Source organism: Cnephaeus nilssonii, assembly GCF_951640355.1.
Source record: "Cnephaeus nilssonii genome assembly, chromosome: 15".
Classification (NCBI taxonomy): domain Eukaryota; kingdom Metazoa; phylum Chordata; class Mammalia; order Chiroptera; family Vespertilionidae; genus Cnephaeus; species Cnephaeus nilssonii.
Window position 1 is genome coordinate 52,313,429 of NC_137086.1, and position 14,417 is coordinate 52,327,845.

Sequence of the window (14,417 nt, forward strand, 5' to 3'; positions counted from 1 at the left end):
GAGGACGTGAGAAAGTAACAACTAAACCTATAGAGAAACATCGATCAGAATTACAGGGGACTTCCTGTCTGAAACCATCCCAGCAAGAAGAGGGTAACGTGAAGCCTTTAATGTATTGAAAGAAAGAAAAAATAATCTATAATTCTGTATCCAGTGAAATGGTCCTTTAACAGTAAAGGAAAAATAAGAGTTTCTAAGACAAATGAAAAAGAGAGAGCATTTTTGCCAGTAGGCCTGCCTTGCAGAAATGTTTTTTAAAAGGTTGTCAAAGAGAAGGAAAATTATATAGCTCAAAAATGCCAATCTACCTAAGGAAAGGGAAAGCATTGGAAAACAAGTAAGTGGAGGTAAAGTAAAAAACTTTTTTTCTTATTTTTAATTGATCTAAGAGACATCAGTTTGTTGAAAATAATCATAGCAACAAGGTATTGGCTGGTTATAACTTGTGGATAAGTAAAATGGATATAGCGATGCAGTAAGGACCAGGAAGGAGGAACTGGGAATTTCCTGTTAGAAGATACATGCACTACTCATGCAGTGGTGTAGTATTACATGTGAGTAGTTAACAATGTATATTGCAAACTTTAGGGCAACCACTAAGATCATTTTTAAAAGAAGTGTAATTGATATGCTAAAATAAAGAAAGAAAGGGGAATTATATAAAATTCTCACTTAAAACCAAAAATAAAAAAGGGTGAATGACATAAAGAGAAACAACAAATAAGGATAGTGAATAGAAATCTATTACAAACATGTTAGATGTTAATACAATTATATCAATAACCATTTTAAATGTGACTAGTTAGAGTGAATAAAAAAAACACGCAAAACCCATCTATATGCTGTTTATACGAAATCCACTTTAAATCTGAAAACACAGAGACATTAAGTGTAAAGGGATGAATAAAAATAAACCACATCAGCATTCACCAAAAGAAGCTGGAATAGCTAGGTTAATTTCAGACAAAGATTTCAGTGATGGGAATATTTTCATGGATAAAGAGGGCAATCCATAATAATAAAGAGGTCAGTTCACCAAGAAGACTTAATCCTTAATGTGCATGTACTTAACAACACAGCATCAAAATACAGGCAGCAAAAACTGATAGAACTGCAAGGAGAAATAGATGAATCCTCTATTATTGTTGTATACAGATCTAGCAGACAGAAAATCAGTAAAGATAAAATTGAACTGACCAGGATTACAAGACATACCTCAGAGATATTGCAGGTTTGGTTCCAGCCCACCACAATAAAGCAAGTGACATGATGGTTTTTTGTTTTCCAGTGCATATAAAGGTTATAGTTACCCTCTAATGTAATCTATTAAGTGTTCAATAGCATTATGTTTTAAAAATGTGAGTACCTTAATTTTAAAAATAATGCTAAAAAATGCTAGCCAACATCTGAATCTTTTGGAAAAATGGTACCAATAGACTTGATCAAAGCAGGGTTGCCACGAATGTTCAATTTGTAAAAAAGGCAATAGCTGCGAAGTGTAAAGAAAAAAAAAAACCACAGTAAAACAAGTTATGCCTGGAATTGGAATGAAAAGACATTCTTAGAATACTTTATCCAGCACTTTCTTCTCAAGATCCCATGTATCACTCATCAAGATAAACAACATTCTGGGCCCATAAAACACACCTTACCAAATTTAAAAGAGTTGAAATTATAAGACCACAATCAAATTAAATCCAGAATAATAACAGAACAATAACTTGAAAATTTCTAAAATATTTGGAGATTAAACAACACAATGGTTCAAGAAGAAATCTTGAGAAATGTTTAAATATTTCAAACTAAATGAAAATGAAATTTGTGAGATGCGATGAAAGCAGTACTTCAAGGGAAATTCACAGCATATTAAAATAAAAGAAATATCCAAAATAAATACTCTAAGCTTCCACTTTAGGAAATAAATAAATAAAATAAAATAAAAAATAAATTAAAATAAAATAAGTAAAAAATAAATAAATAAATAATAGAAGAGCATAGTACATCCAAAGTAATCAGAAGAAAAGAAATTATAAAAACTAAAGCAGAAATTAATGAAATGGAAAACACTATCTTAAGTATCCTTATGAGAGGGGAAAATCAGTTTGAAACACACCAAGGAGATACACAGAGGGGAAGGCATGAAGCAGAGAGAAGCATCCACAAGCCACCAGAGGCTGGAAGAGGCAAGGAACAGATTCTTGCTAGAGTGTCCAGAGGGAGCGTGTCCCTGTTGACACCTTGATTTTGGACTTGGGGCCTCCAGAACTATGGGAGAATCAATTTCTGTTGCTTTAAGCTATCAACTTTGTGATAATGTGTTACAGCAGCCACAGGACACAAGCACAATATTCATAACTAGTTACTGAGCAAAATCCCCAAAGAAAATGCCAGGTAGCTAAATATCAGCTAATGGGATCAAGATCCAGGAAATCATTCAAGCTGAATTGTCAGCCTAAATGACAAATACTGGCCCTGTCAGGATATTCCAAAAATTCTAAGTAGTTTTCTCATAATGAGTTGTTGTTTTTTTAAAATCTTGAGAAGCTTTGATAAATGTGTGTGCTTTTAAAAACATGTATATTGATTATACTAAATAGGCTCTTGGAAATTTCATCTACTTGTTTGAGTCAAGTCAAACTATACAGACTGTTTATAACAGGCTTGAGTATGAACAAAAGAAAGGTGAATTTATGGTAGAGCTACACCATTTGTGAAGGTATTATCAGCCAACTCTGATCAATTGACTTACACAGTCCTTTTTTTGCAACTCTGCATTAATTTATTTGTACCTGATCCCTATACTACATCTTCTCCTATCTGCACACTATCTTTGTCACAGAAGAAAATCAGAAAACTTTGTTTCCTTTCCTGTCTGCATCATCAGCACTTCCATACTTAACATTTCCAAGTCTTATCATTTTGTTCTTATTGGAATTTTCTCACACTTCAAGATCTGTCTCAAAGTCACAGATATTCTGAAATTCATATTGCTTTCACTTTTCTTAGTTCACATTAATGAGATCTCTTTTTGGAAGGGAGTTCATCTTGCCTTGAAGTATATCTATTTATCTTCCCCATCAGGCTCATGGTTTTGAACCTTCATAGGGATGAGATCCTACAGACTGACCTGGAAAAACTTGCTTGCAGCTCATCCCTCTGTGTCTACTCCTCTCCTTGAAATTTTGATTCAGTAGGTGGCTGATGGGAATGAGCTCCTTGGGTGGCCCTGAAACTCCTCCTTTTCCACTCTCTTACCTTCAACTTTACTTGCCTAGCATATAAATATTTTGCCTAAATCATTCAATAAATTGAAGCCCTATTGTGTTGAATTAATACACACCAATGAATTTTATGCTGTACACTGATTTTCATGCTAACAGACACGAAGGAAATACATATAAGGCCTGTGATTTTAGAGAATTTAGATTTTAAATTAGTTGTTCTTATATTTTTGAAGTTGCAGAGCTGTTTGGAAATTGTATCAAGCTATAAACTCATATATTTAGATAAGCATATACACAAAGTTATATATAAATTCAGGAGATTCATAATATTTTGAAAATCATCCTTGAACCCTCTAGTGATCCAGGGCCTCAAGGTAGAAACCCCAGGTGAAAGTGTAATGTAGAAGATAGCATTACATGGAGGATAAAACAAATATCCTTTAATTAATTAATCCATTAACTAATGAACCTTCTTACGAATGCTACATAAAATATACATGAATCTCCTGAGTTGCCAGCAGCTATCCCTAGATTTTGAGTTGATATCAAAAAAGATACATGTGTTTTCCTATAGCCAGTGCTTTTGCACCTCTGCTTGTGACAAATTACAGAGTGAATACATTTATAAAAACACAAAAGGAAAATGACACAAACAAAAAATCAGAACTAACTAAACAAGTTTTATTTCTTTGGGAAAACAAAAAAATGGCCAGTCTTATCATCCTGAAGACATAAATCTTCAATTATCCTCATCAATGCCCCAAGTTCCCAAAGAAAATAAAGACAATCATCAAGACAAAATTATTTCATTTATTTAAAGGAGATATTTTCCTCAGACAATATTAGAATTTCTTGGTTAATTTGACAAGGGCCCCATAGCGCTATCAAGACTTTAGCCCAAAACGAATGAGCCTAGAGATAAAATCAAAAGCCAGCTCTTTGACTTTGTCCAGACACATTTTTCCCCCTAGACCATACCCAATTCTCAACCCTCTGATCTAAACTTACGGTCTTAATGCTGTAAACAATTCCAGAGTAAAGGATGGAGGAAAGAGGAGGTCTCACCTAAAGACTTACACCTGTAGGACTAAGCTACTTTTCATGCCTCCTTTCTTTGGGAAGGCTATCATTCCCATTGGCTCTCTAAGCACTTCCTTCTAAGCTAACAGACCCTGAAGACTTCTAATGGTCACTTGTAGGGAAGAAAGAGAAGTCACCATATAGATAAACTCCAAAAAGTTCCAAAGAGGAACACTCAATCCAAGGGCTCAGAACATTGACCCTTCCCAGCATCACATGTCTAACTCCAGCACAGCTAAATGGTTCAGTAACTGTCCTTAAACTTGTACTCAAGAGAGGGGACTAGTGAGGAACCTTGACTAATGATTGTCAAGCATCTATCCAGTACAAATGGCTTATAGAGAGCTAAAATTGAAATCCAGATATTTGGATAACCAGCCAGTGCTACTTTTATCCACTACAAACTTCAGCTTTAAGCATTTTTTTTTCATTATAAGAGATAAAGTACATTATCATTAAGGGAATAATAACGATCCAGGAAAAAAACAAAACAAATTTATCTTCAGCTAGATATTCCTTAGTACTACTGCTCATTCCTCTGTACCCCGCAGATCTTAGATGTTCACCTCTAACTAGCACTTATTTAACCTTGTATTCTTCCATCAATTAGAAGTAAACTGCCACAGTGGCAGCATTTATATCTGATTCATCTTAGAATATTTAGTATTGTATTTTGCACTTAGTAGAAATTGAATAAGAGACATTTGAATTGAATTAAGCACCCAAGACTGGGAAATCTCAACCAAAACAATATATTTGCCATTATTTCACAAACCCAATTAATTGGTTTAACTACATTATTTTTTAAATGAGTAGTATGGCAATGTATTTATAAATCTAAACTGCTTTCCAAAGCAGTTAAAACATTACAGATTACATGGTGTTTATTAAATATTTGACATTCAGATTTTAGAGTCAATTTTTCTGTTTCCCTTAAGAGCAATTGGTGAAACACTGATGCTCTCACGGCCAGTAGGAAAAGATAAACAAAGAAACAAACAACAAAACCAACCTCTGATCCTGCAAAGAACATCGCAGTCAGAATACAGAGATTTTTCATAGTCTTTGGATACCGGTTCACTTTTTAACACATGCATGCCCTTGGCAAAAAAAGCAAACAAGACAAAAGTGCACAGAGTAAAAGTGAAGTGCCTTCCTCATTCTCCCACATCATTCCCCAGAGGAAAACACACGTAAAACTGCTTGCTTGTGACATTTTCTGATTCTCCTGTAAGAGGTATTCATACCAAGCACACAAAAAACAACCTGGGGGGAATTCTGACATTTCTTCCCCAGCCTCAGTCAGAGGCAAGATTTACCTGAACATCTCCATCCATCTTTCACCATAATCTCACAAGTAGAACAAGAGTCAGCCACAGTCAGCCATTCAACCTTGAGCAAATCACTATCATGGATTCTAAAAACTAGAGGCCCTGCACACAAAATCCATGCTCTAGTATAGTCCCTAGGCCTGGCCTGTGATCAGGGCCATCTTCCCCAGCTGCCCGCAGCTGGCCCAGCCCCCTGCCGCCACCCACCCACCCCCGGTTCCCCATTTGCCATCAGCTGTTCGGTGCCTGACAGCCGGGGGAAGGGACCAAGAAGTCAGCTGTTCCCACCCACTTGCTGGCCCCGCCCCTGCTGTGGATGGCCATCAGGCGATCAGAGCCTGCCAGCCAGGGAAAGGAACCAAGAGGTGGTCAGTGCACCTCATAGTGACTGGTCCTGCAGTTGTTCTGGTCATTCTGCTGTTACGGTCAATTTGCATATTACCCTTTTATTATATAGGATAGAGGCCTGATGCACGGGTGGAGACTGGCTGGCCTGCCCTGAAGGGGGCCCAGGATCAGGGTGGGGGTCCCCACTGGGGGCAGGGCCGGCCTGAGTGAGGGGTCATGGGCGGTTTGCAGGCTGGCCGTGCTCCTGGCTTTGTCAGGAAAGACGTCCAAAAGACGTCTGGTTTATCTGGTCTAAGTAGCATATTACCCTTTTATTAGTATAGATTAGTCACTGTGCTAGGAAAATTCTATCAGTCACTGTACAATTATCCATTGAGTTTCCTTTATATTCACTGAATGAAACTAGACTTTGTGCAAAAAGATAAACAGGATAAGTTGACTTAAGAAAGATTTCTGTTTCTGAGTGCTCTGCCTTCCAGATACGGTGCCCGTGTATGGGGAACCCCCTCAATTCCCACCCTTGCTGTAGTCTCCATAAGTGTGATTTCTTGCTGGCCTCTATAGCTGATACCTGTTAAATCCCTTTGCTGCCAGAACAACTCTTATAAAGCAACTTGAATGTCCAAACTACATGACTGATGTTCTTTCTTGTAAACGCAATGGTTTATTGAGAGGATGCTGGCTAAGAAGGTTGTCAATTAAGGTAGTCTTCTGGGTCTCCGGAGCCTCATGGACCATGACCCCTATGAGCTGACTTCCTATCTCAGGAATAAGTCAGTCTCTCACAGGTTTGGCCAGTCTTAAGTTTTCTACTTTGGAATTATAAGGGGTTGGAAGAAATGAAGTATGGCTTCCCCATTCTGACCATAAGGGACACACTGCTACAATGGCCCATGGGATGTTTTATCTGACAGGTGATTTTATTCTTTCACTCCAGGATGCATCTGAAGGAGCTTGGTTTCCCCACTCAGAACTTTTGGCCAACTCCCACCTTCACAGATACACAATGTTACTTGAGCAAGGCTGTAAATAATTCCTGGGCCTAAATAATGCAATGTGAGGTATTTGCTGAGCTACTTAAACATTTCTTTATACAATGACTAGTACCCATTTGAAAACCATGTCAATGCCTATATAGGCTGCCCTAGAAATCAATGTTGCTAATCTCACATGGTCACTGACCATGCTGTCACATCGCCAAGGCAAATCCGTTGAATGAAAGGAATGATCAACAACATTCTCTGGATTCAGGCAACCTTTCGCTTTTTTTTTTTTTTTTACTTCTCCTCTGCCCCAACTTAAAATTTAAGTAACTAGAAGTAAAAGAGAAAGCAGACACGTCACCAGGTGCCCCTTGCCACATTCTAAAGGCCCATCTGCTCCTTTAAATACTCTGATCAGATGCTTCATACAAATGCTCCATGAATAGCTTTGATATTGATTTAAGTTATCTCCACTTTGTTGTCAGTTTCACAGGCAGCCATCCTGTATCAGGAATTGATATGTCATAGTCATTTTCCTCACCTTCCAAGACCAATGTGTGAACTTTTTTCCAAGGCATCAGACTAAGAGCTATCTATTTAATGCCAAATCTCATTAAAACATGGCATCATCGTGGAGCCAGTGTAAAATATGGGAATGAAACAAACAGACTTCTGTACCTTTGATGATGGCCAGGCATCAAATACTTTATCTTCAGCAAGCTTTGCAGCCCAGGGAAAGACCGTCAATATCAACAGAATGACAGGTGCCAGTAAGAAAGCCTTTATTTATTATCTCATTTTATAGAGCAGATTTGAGAATCCACTGCTGCTTTATCCAGTCCCTGTGAGATCTGTTTCCCAACTTTTCTACCATCATTCCACTTAAACCACACACACCATTGTCCAGTCCGGATAGCATATACTAATATCAAGATGTCCTGTACCCAGGCTGCTGGTTGGTGAGAGAATACAGGCTTCCCAGGCCATGGGGATTCCAATTGGTACTAAAACCTCTCTTGGTTGAGGTCCTTATGGACATTACCAATGCACTTTCTGATATCCCACCAATGTCAGGCATGTCTTAGCCTTTCTTCTTCCTCTCAGGCACATAAAAGTTATTGGATAAAGTGATGTTGTTTAATAATAAGCTCCAATGCTTCTACCCACATTGTATTATAGGATATTTATATATATAAGATCATTTTGTAAGATTGAGAGTCTTTGTTGAGGCACTCTATTCTTTCTCCCTTCTGTTCTATGAAGCCTCTAGTTCTATCTAATCAGATCATTTGGAACCACCACAGAGCCTTGTCTCTGACAGGTCACTCTCTAGTCTTTACTCCTTGACAGAATAACCTTTGCTTGAATAAGAGAAAACTATGAACATCAGCATTAACATCAAGATTCATAATTAAGTTGGTGAGCAAAACCTCTTTAGACCTTCAGATCATTTCCACTCGGTTTATACAAATACAGCAAGAGTGGAACTTTTTAGTGAAAACTAAACTGACATTTAGTTTTCATCTTTACCTTGCCCTTCAACTTTGACAAGATATTACCATGTTTTAAACAGCCAGTCAAAGCTTTTTCCCTTAGACATATGTGAGCTAGGGCACAGAGAGCTCTTTTAAAAAGCTGGATGTCTTAAGTACGTGCAAAAGGGAACATTTATTTTTTGCCCACTCACTAAATTGCTTCATGGACTCATTTTTCTCTAGCCATAACTAGGAATATCAACTAAGACTCTGAGCTTTCTCTCTCTCTCTCTCTCTCTCTCTCTCTCTCTCTCTCTCTCTCTCTCTCTCTCTCTCTTTCTTTCTTCTTTCCTTTCTTCATTCCTTTCTTTTTTAAAGTCAACCACAGAACTAGATGAGCTATAATTCTTGTTTTATGACCTGTTATGTCTCATGAATGCATTTTTATTATGTTAAATTGAAAGCAGTCATTCATATTAATATTATAGTAGACCTCTACAATCCACCCAACCACAGAACTATAACATTGTTAATAACTTACTTCTACACTTAATCCACCTCCACCTTGCTTCCCACCCCAAAAGTTAGCACAACCCTGCATTGTATGCTTCTTAATTTTTTGCTTGTTTTTAGAGTTTATCACCCACTGTATTTGCAAATATTGAAATATGTTTTTTAGTTTTACTTTCTTTTACCTTATTATAAGAAAAGACAGCAACTTGGTTTTCCCCCTTCAGTATTATATACCACAAATCACCATTATTATTGAACATACTTGTATTTTATACAAGTTCACTGCTATATAGCATTCCATTCAATGAGACACCACAATCGATTATTTTTAATTTTTCTATCAATGAGAATTTGTGTTATTTACATTGTTTTGCTGTTATGGACAATGCTGTTGTGGATATTATTCTTATCTCTTAGTTCGTGTGTGCTGAGGTATATATCCATATATATTAGGTAATAAAATATTTTCATGGCCCTCCCATGAAGCATGAAGGATTCTCATCCAGTAAAAATGATAAAATTCTAAAGTGCTATCTGATTTCAGATAAATGCCTCCTTCAGCTGAAGCCATTTGGAGGCCTGAGAGCCTGCCGTGAGGGAGGGCACTGGGTGAGCTTTCTCGGTATTTCTTATTCTACCTCCTTACCCACTTGCAGGAGTCTACTTCACAACCTGAAGGCAGAGGGAACAAAGAAAGATGGTATAATCTTACGGTGCTGGTACAACTGTATGATTACTTTTTTTAAAATCTCATATGATGCTCCTATGGTTTTATCGCAGGTTTCTCTGCTGAAGAATGCATACCTTAGCACTTATAATACTGACAGGGCTTTTATGACCCCCTTCTCAGCCCCATATGCTTCCCACAAGTTCCCCTCTGCCTCTCTGGCAGTTACTTTGGTAAGATCCCTTTTAAGAAGACTTCAGCTTTGGCCTGTGTTGTTCAGAGCATCTGGTTGGATTCCTGTCAAGGGAACATACCTGGATTGCAGGCTCCATCCCCACCTTGGTCAGGGTGCATGTGTGGGAGGCAACCAATCCATGTTTCTCTCTCTCTCTCCTCTTCCTTCCCTCTCCCTCCCTCCTTTCCACCCTCTCTGAAAAGCAATGGAAAAAATATCAGGTGAGAATTAACAATTAAAAAAAAAAAAGACTTCAGGCCATCCTGGCGGGTGTGGTTCAGGAGAATGAGTGCCCCACCTCCACACCATACACCAAAAGTCACCAGTTAGATTCATGGACAGAGCACATGTATGAGAGGCAACCAATAGATGTTTTTCTCTCACACATGGATGTTTTTCTCCCTCTCTCTCTAGAATCAATAAAAACATGTTAAAAAAAAAAAAAGACTTCAGGTCAGTTTCAGGGCCCGCCTCTGGAACACAAGTATCTTGGCTTTTCTGGTGGTGAGAATGGAGCAGCATGGTCTCAGGCAGGTACATTTCTTCTCTCTCCTTTCTCAGGCCCACCGAACTTATCTTAGGCCCCTCCTAGCAGAATTGAAAAATATTCCCTGTGTGTTCCAAATTTGAGGGATTCCTATTAAGCTTTCCAAGGTGCTTTATCAATGCCCCCTTCACTTGGCTGAATATAAGGGGCCATCACCTTCCCCTGCTCTTGTAAAAGAAGAGACAAATCGCTTCAATACCTTAAAAGTTCTCTTTATGGAATGTTTCTCCCAAATCTAATGGAAACCTCTGATGTAGGCTGGAAGTGGATGATTGGCTTAGACATAGGCAGAGCTGATTTTACAATATCTTGGCTTTCCTTCCTAGGTATTTTAGCCTTATTTTAAGACATGGGGGAGGGGAGAGTATTTGGTACCTGTTCTAATGCTATCAGGCATTTAGGTCTCTACTGAAATTTCAAGACCTAAAGAGTCTTATTTGAATATATCCCATTACCTTGCAAACTAAAAGGCTTTTTATCAAATTAAGGAATTTGAATTTCATTAAGACTCCATATGTCAATTAAAAGGATTCATAATCCTGGCTTGGTACCAGTACATGAGAATCACTCAGGAGGGGGGATCTCTTGTCTGTATCAACAGAGGACTCAGAAGTCACCTAAAAGTTAAGAAATGCCAATCAAGAAAGAAGACTAGGCAGGTTATCAAGGAGTCCTAATGCCTCACCAAATAAAGAAGCACTGAAAGATTTGCACATAAAGAATTCCAGGGCCTGGTATTAAGGAGGAGAGAAGGAACAGGAATGTAAGAAAAAAATGGATAAGGTAGAAATGCCCACTTTTGCACATGTCTGAGGTTAAAGAGCCAGAGATGGGGCAGAGAAGGCTTACCTTGTAACCCAGTTACAGTAAGTGGTTTCTTCACTTGTGCTTTAAATCTTCACTTTATTCCAGTTCCAATTAATGCAGTTGGCCCTCCAAGCACGTGCTCCTGTCTTTACTGAGTGGTCTTCCCAGTAACCTAATGTTTTCAAGAGAAGTCTCCCTGGACTCTCCCAATCTATCCAGGCACTGGAGTCCAAGGGGACTTGTGTTCATGTAGCCAGATTCCCAAAGTTTCCACTTTGTCAGCATTTATAAAATTGACAACGTATTTTTCTACCTTTCTATCTTTCTGTTGTTCACTTACCCTTAACTGTGGATCTAGTTGGTTATCAAATTCCATTCATCCCCCATAAGCCATCCTGCTATGAGTCAAGCTTTAACGACATGACATCATAAAGTATGAATTCAACATTAAGTAAATACATTAACGGATATATTTATTCATTTCTTAATTCCACAAATATTTATTGACTATATACTGTGTGCCAGGCACTGTTCTGGGTACTGGAAATGCACTAGTGGAAACAGGCAAAGTCTTATTCTCATGAAGATTGCCTTCTACTAGAAATATAGCCAAAACAAAATAAAACAAAATAAATAAGTATGTAACATGACCGGTAGTGCTAAATACTGTGAAGAAATATAAAGGATTGCTTCTTGGTCTTTTGACTAAGATCAAGTGTAGACATATAAAGGCGATAGGGGAAATCTTGGAGAGGTCCGCACATGCCTTCAGAATACACACAATAACGGAACATGTTCCAGCTCATGATAGGTTTGGGAGAACTTTGTTTCTCTAACATAACTTTGTTTCTTACATCATGGTGAGAAAATAGCAGGAATCTCTAATAGGACATATATGTTCAAAAGCCATTTCATGCTCTGACTCTATCTCCCCTTTGACTCCCTCACTCCCTTCCAAAGCACCCTCTCAAATCTATGGTCCATCATCAACAAAACCTGCTTCATCTCTAAATGTTTTCTTCATCTCTTGTTCTAACTGAAACCCAGATCTGCCCTGAGGACTCCCCTTCTCCAGTAATCCCCACATTGTGACTATTTCCTTCTCATAGTTTCCTACTACAGAGTCAGAAGGTGGCTCCTACTTCTTTACCATTTGCAAATCAAGGCCTGGCACATTGTAGGAACTCTACCAAAACTGTTTTGGAACACATGACTGCCTTAAACTCTTTCCCTTCAGGTCAGAAGAAGGGACCTGGAGCATCTGAACCAGCCCCTTGGTTACAACTAATTGGATTGAGTCATGCACCTCCCTGAACCGGAGCAATTGGATTTCTCTCTGGGACTTTAGGAGAGACACCCATTTGCAATGTGGAGCCAAGCTGGGAGGTCATGCGGATTTTAGGTTGTGTAGACTACCATTTGGATGCAGTTTTGTGTAAACAAATGAATGAGCAGAGAGATGCTCTGTGGAGAAAAAAAGAGGCAGAAGCAAATTAGAGATGAGACTCTGAAGTAAGAAGGAGGAGGAAGGTAAAGGCTTGATGACGATCCATTTTACAGAAGGACAATTCAGTTCCCTGAATCTTAGGATTCCCATATCCTGAGGAGACAATGATGCTGCTTCACCCCTTTATTTTTGTTGTCTTGAATGGTTTTTGTTCTTTGTAACTAAACTACACTTGCTTGTGTGTTGGCTCTGCATATCAGCATTTATAGCAGCTTATATTAATAAATGGAAGGCTTCAGTTTCCACAAGCTCTGCACAATAATCTTATTATAATAATGTCATCTATGGCACCTAATCTTTAAGCCTGTGCCCTCATTTTTCTCTAGAGAACCTACCCTTTCTTATAGGAGTCAGGAAACTCTGTCTGTAAATGGCGATAGTAAAATTTTTAATTAAGACTTTGTGGACTATTCTCTCGGTTCCAACTCAATTCTGCTATTGTAGCATGAAAGCATCTATAAATAACGTGTAAACAAATAGAATTGATTTTGTTCCAATAAAACTTTATTTATGGACATTGAAATTTAATTTCATATAATGTTCATGTGTCATAAAACATTATTCTTCCTTTACTTTCAACCACTTAAAAATGTATAAAAATATTTCAGCTCACAGATCTTACAGAAACAAGTGGCAGTTTGGACTTGAATTATGGGCTACAGTTTGGCAACCTCTGTGATCTATATAACATGCAATACAAGATTATTTTGATCAATTTTTATCTCCTTCTAATTGCAACTATACAAGTCATTCTTTTGTATTCTTCTAACCATTATGAAATAACTTCAAGAAATATTTAGGTGGCAACATTGTATTGTGGATAAGAGCAAGTGCTTCGAGTCAGGCTACCTGAGTTCAGAGGCTGAGTCTGCTATTAATTAGCTGTGTGATCTAGGGAAAGGTAGTGAACTTCTCTAACATCTTCAGTTTCTTCATCAGTAAAGTGAGGATAATAATAGTACTCATCTTATAGACCATTGTGAAGTTTAAGTGTAATAATGTTGGTAGAGTCCCTGGAATATTGCTAATACAGATGTTAAACATTCCACATTTTGTTCCTTGCCAACTTTTTTTTCACTATTGTTTCTTTACTAATTCTAGTGCATCCTTCCCAGAAGCATTTGTTTCTTAACTTATGAATCAGAGGCTAAAAGTGCTTCATGGTCAAGTCAGATTGGAAATTTCTGAACTAAATAATATTCTATCATAACCTTCTCCGTGCTCTTGGTTTGAGAAGAAATACGTCAGAATTTCCCCATTATCTAAAAGATGTTTATATTAAAGCAGCAAAGGGGGAATATAATAACAAATGTTCTCAAATTTATTTGGAGATGGAACTCTAAACTTGAATATCTCAAAACATACTTCCGGAAAAGCTGTCCCAATGGTTCATGGACAACACTCATCACTTTAATAGTGGTGACTGATCTTTCCAGCATTCCTCTCCTTGGCATTTGACAGTTCCTTGTTTCTTGTTTCTTGTTTCTTATTTCCCGAAGCTCTCTTCTCTTTGCCTGGGTCCTGTTAGAGCATGCCCTGGTGATTCTTCCAATGGCCAACATTACTTCTCAAGTTTCTTTGATGAGTTTTCTACCTCTGTGCACCCTTCAAAGTCTTTCCCTTGCCCATCTTTTCCTCAATGATTTCATTCACTCCCAGAGTTTTAACCTGTATTAAGCCTCCCACATCCATATTTCTAG